Here is a 5473-nt window from a genome sequence, read left to right as displayed (position 1 = left end):
ATTATCTGGGTGATTACTTTCCGTATGTCCAAACTCAGTAATGGTAAGAAGCATTACCTGACATGCTGAAACATGACTCAATCCATCAGTGTTGGTCTTTTGCTGGTCCACATGATCACCTTCCCTGGCAACCTAGACAACATTTACTTCATGCAAATTTGGGTGATTATAGTTTCCTTATTTACCTCATGGTGTTTCACAGAAATATAGATGGTGGCAAGAAATCCTGGTGTATCATGCAAATTTGGGTGATTATAGTTTCCTTATTTACCTCATGGTGTTTCACAGAAATATAGATGGTGGCAAGATATCCCGGTGATATCATGCAAATTTGGGTGATTATAGTTTCCTTATTTACCTCATAGTGTTTCACAGAAATATAGATGGTGCCAAGCAATCCCAGAGATATCATGCAAATTTGGGTAATCATAGTTTCCTTATGTAGTGACTCAGTAATGGCAAGATTGCATTACCTGACATATTGAAATAGGTCAACTCAGTCCATTAGTTTTGGTCATCAGTTTTGGTCTTGTGCTGGTCCACATGGCCACCTTCCCTGGCAACCTGGAAAACATTTCAATTTAAGCTAAAAGCAACTGTAGCGGTTCACATGTCTCAATTATGTAGAGTTGCTGATAATGCACAATGCATTTGCATATCCATAACAAGAACATAAGAAAATGATAAGCATAGTTGTAACTTCAAGGACAACAGGTACTGAAATGCCATCTCGTTCAGAGAATGATTATCTGCTAAAGTTAATGTGACCAGAATTTTATTTGCTAAAATGAAATTGCAAATTTAAACTGGCCTGTTTGAAGATAATAACACATCAATAAGGTCGTATCTGCCTGAACTCATTACTTCTCAGCTGCTCCTCGCAGGTCTGCCTTTCAGTTGCTCCTCGCCGGTCTACCTTTCAGCTGCTCCTCGCCGGTCTACCTTTCAGCTGATCAGCAAGTTCACTATGGTGCTCCCAGACCTCAAAAACGCCCCACTTGACCTCAACTACACTCCACTTGACGAAGATGATGTCTACATACCTGCAGTAGAAGAGGAGATGTTGGTAGATCAAGATGAAGAAACCAATATGGAAGGAGCAACTAGTAACAACAGACACGCAAACCTAACAAATGAGCAAAGGTGGGGGCTTTACTTTGCTTTAGAAGTAATCAAACAGAGAGATGGAAAAGTTGAAAAGACAGACAAGCAGCTTGTTGCATGCCTATTGAAAACAAGCCTACGAACTGTCGAAACGATATGGAAACAAGCAAATGACCAGATTAAGGAAGGTCTAGAAGTTGATGTGTCGAGCAGAAAGAAGGGCAATGTTGGTCGTAAGAGAAAGGACCTCGACCTCGAGAGGATTTTGACGGTCCCTCTTAACAAGAGAAAAACAATTCGATCACTATCCAGGGCCCTTGGTGTTTGTCCCTCCACATTACACAGAAGGTTCCAGTGGGGTCAGGTGAAGCGTGTCACTAACACTTTAAAGCCGTTGCTAACGGCAGCAAACATTATTCAGAGATTGAAATTTTGCGTCAGTATGCTAGATGAGAATGACAACGAGTTCACAACTTCTATGCCGTCATTCAAAGAAATGGATGACATAGTTCACATAGACGAAAAGTGGTTCCACATGACAAAAAAGAAAAACAGCTACTACCTGCTCCCCGGAGAGCCTCCACCCTTGCGTGCCGTCCAGAACAAGAACTGTATCGGTAAAGTGATGTTTCTCACTGCAGTAGCAAAGCCAAGATATGAAGGGGGAGTTGTCACTTTTGATGGCAAAATCGGCACGTGGGCTTTTGTGACGGAAACCCCAGCGGTTAAAAAGAGCAAAAACAGACCAAAAGGGACAATGATAGTGCAACCATTGAAAGTCACTCGAGAGGTTATGAGGAACTATATGTGCAACCTAGTGATACCTGCTATACAGGACAAGTGGCCAGACGAGGATGTAGGAAGAACAATTTACATACAGCAAGACAACGCGAAACCTCACATCCTACCTCATGATGAGGTTTTCCGGCAGGCCGTAGCACAGACAGATCTGGACATTAGGTTGTTGCAGCAACCTCCTAATAGTACAGACATGAATGTGCTCGACTTATGTTTCTTTCCATCTTTGCAGTCCCTCACTGATACTAGAGCACCTACAAGTATCCGGGAACTGATAGAGGATGTGCAACAAGAGTACGAGAACTACAAGGTCAACATGTTATATCGAAGCTTCTTGACACTCCAGACATGTATGAGAGAGGTCATGAAAGCAGGAGGGGGAATAAAATACGAGCCCCCGCACTTGCATAAGGACCTGAAGGAGAGAGAAGGAAGGCTACCAATCGCTCTATCAATCACATCCGAGCTACTTGTAAAAACTAAAGAGCTTATAGAAAAAGGAGAGGCAAATTAGAAAGAGTATGAGTGGAATAGGAGTGTTATTGTGTTCATATGGATATTGTAGAGAAAGGAAGAGTAATGCTACTGTAGAGAAATGAGTATTGTTTTTATGTTGTAATTATGCCTAGTTATAAGGAGAAACTTCGGCTCTGTTGCTTCAAGTACTGTCATGAGGAGCTAGTGGGTTAATTTCCTAACTCTGTTCGTTATAAAGCTAATTCTTGTCAGGCTTCTTGAATTAACCCCAGTAACTATCCTGCCAATTTCTTGCATTAGTATAGAAGAGAATGTTATAACGTGCAATACCAGTTCAAGCAAATTAGCTCTAATTCAGTTTAAAGGGAAGATTGAGATATGCGGATAGCAGCTAACAAGCAAATGGACTAGAACACTGAGCTGCCAGTGGTAAACTAGGATGACAGGCATCATGTCCATATGTTTGTTTTAACGAACTAGTCTCAATGACGCAACTTCTATGTGCTCTACACTAATTTGACTGTCTATGTTTGTTGCATCCTTCTGTGGAAACTCAAAGCATTTGAGTAGCAAACTGGCAGGATATTTGGATATGCTTTAAGAATTATTGGATGTGCTTGCAGCAGCCTTTACTGTTGTCGTACTGCAGCTTTCACACTATGTGAAATGTGACAAGTAGACAGATAAACGATACTGAAAATGGGATTATAAACTGTAACTACCAGCTTGACAGTTAACCCTTGGTTTAAATTTGGTGCCGCTTCAAGAACATAATGCCTAGGCACCTAAGTTAATAATGTGGTTAAAAAAGGAGCGGGAGTTTTTTGTGTTCTAACCCTTAGCCGACATATAGAGTTTTACAAAAGAGAAAAACATAGTCTCGCAGGCATATGATAAACAGTACTCGAGCAGATGGTTTACCCAGAATGAGTCCCAGAATGAGTCCTCGAGCGAGCCACCTTCTGGACCTTCCCTTCACCGTCGGCGGCCACTTGATGTCGACAGAGCCGTCCAGGTTGTACTCACAGAGCTTCTGAAGCTCTTTTTTTTTTTTGGCAAGAACCGTGTTCTCCCGATCTGCTGACCTGTAGACGCAATTGCTTAGAAAATAAACATCGAATTTTCCATAGATCAATATCTATCAGGACATCAAGTGGGAATGAATCAGAATAGTAGACCATCAGCTAGCGCAAGCTTAATCAGTAATAACAAGGTGACACAAGGCAAACCATAAGATATGTGCCTTTGAGGTACCCATACTGCTCTGAATCATATGACAAACAATATACTCCAGCTTCTAAAGTTCAGTGAAGGAACTCTCAAAAGTCAAAACTGCACAGTAAAATCAAATGCGTGTACACTGCCCTTTACAATCAGGAACACACCATCGCATCAAGCATACGAATGGGAAGCAAATTGCAGATTAGTGACTAGGGGACGAGAAAAAGACAGGACAGTAGTGATACCTCTGGGGCGGAGGCGGATGCCGAGGCAGCGAGGCTGGAACGGAGGCGAGCGGCGAGGAAGGTAGGCACTCGGCGGCCCTAGAACGCCTGCCCCGTGGCCCTGCAGCAGCGCGCGGCGGCGCAGCCTGGGAAACCAGATCATACGATTCGCGGCGGCGGCACATCGTGGGCAGACCGTCGCAGCGGCGGCGTAGCTTGGAACTGGCGCAGCGTGGGCAGACCGTCGCGGCGGCCGGGCAGCAGCGGAAGGAAGACGGGTTCTCATCGCCTCGCCGCTGACCACAAAGAATCGATTTTGGATCCAAAAATCGATCCTTGCCAGAGCATGGGCTAGGGTTTGTGGTCGGGCTGCCGGATAAAGCTTCCATGCCATGGGATCGACAGAGGAGGAAGGAGAAGGGTTTGCGGAGCGCTGGTCGGGTGGCGTCGGGAGCGCGGCGGAATCGGCCACCACCGGCGACGGGGCGGAATCGGGATTGGGGATCGGTGGTCGCGGACAGATGTTCTCAGGTGAAAAAGCGCGAGGGGGTTTTCGCAAAAACGCTAGCACGCAGCTTTTTACGGGACGGAGGGAGTACAATTAATATTATCAAGTAACATAGGACCGTCATCTAGAGCTTTATCATAAACATTTGCCAAGCAAAACTTTTTAGTACCATGTATTTCGACATCAGGCACAAACAAAGCATTATCAAAATAGCATGGATTATCATAGATAACAGTAGCATAATTATTCTCACAAGTTTACTCATAGGGAATATTTCAAGAGAATCCACAGGAACATAACATTCAACCTCCTTCGGTAAGCATGGAGGACAATCAAATAGTGTAAGAGATAAAGAGTTACTCTCATTAGAAGGTTGGCATGGGTTGCTAATCCATTCTTCATCCTTTTGTTCATCACTCTCCTCTTCTTTTTCATTCAATGAGCTTTCTGGTTCATCAATTTCTTCTTCCACAGGTTCCTGCAAACTGTGAGTGCATTCTTGTGCGTTAATGAGTCTCTATTTATAATCAATGATATAAGGATTATCGCTGTAACTTTCTACGCAAAAATTAAGGATAGAAGAGACATAATCTTTAAGGTCCTTACAAACAACACAAGTTTCATAATTTTTAACCATGAAGGATTCGATCTCAGAAGCTCCCATAAATAAGATAAATTGTTCTACCTCTTCGAACCCAAGATGAATATAGTTATTCCAATTGTAGTTCATAATTAAAACTTCTTCACTAAAGCCACATTGGAATTTAAGATGTTTAGTATCCTGTTGAGAGCAACAGTTTATATTATGGCGTTTAAGCAAGATTTTAGCAATTGTATTCAATTTTTCTATCACATCACTCATCACTTCACCCGCTCTTGATTCTCTAGAATTATTATATATTTCAATAAGCTCCAAATAGGTTGTGGGTTCTCCCATAACAACAGTTTTTAATTTTTCGGTTTTTCAAATTTTTATGGATTTTTGGGTATATGAGAAAAGTAAAACAAAACAAAAAGAAACTAGACAAAAGTAAACTAAGCAAAATAATACTAGACAGAAATAAACTAAGCACAAATAAACTAGACAAAAGTAAACTAAGCAAAACAAAATAAAACAAAATAAAATAAAATAAAAACAGAG

General features: G+C 42.1%; 1 long non-coding RNA gene across 1 annotated transcript; it reads right to left on the bottom strand.

Moving 5' to 3' along the window:
* Positions 1-848: 848 nt before the first annotated feature.
* On the bottom strand, positions 849-4360 carry LOC127344323 (uncharacterized). Its single transcript, XR_011756086.1, has 3 exons — positions 3846-4360; positions 3301-3464; positions 849-1043 (listed from the first exon to the last, which is right to left on the bottom strand). It is a non-coding gene; the product is annotated as an uncharacterized lncRNA (long non-coding RNA).
* Positions 4361-5473: the final 1113 nt, after the last annotated feature.

This window comes from Lolium perenne, chromosome 3 (assembly GCF_019359855.2).
Source record: "Lolium perenne isolate Kyuss_39 chromosome 3, Kyuss_2.0, whole genome shotgun sequence".
In the NCBI taxonomy this organism is placed as follows: Eukaryota; Viridiplantae; Streptophyta; class Magnoliopsida; order Poales; family Poaceae; genus Lolium; species Lolium perenne.
This window is presented reverse-complemented; position numbering and strand designations above follow the sequence as displayed.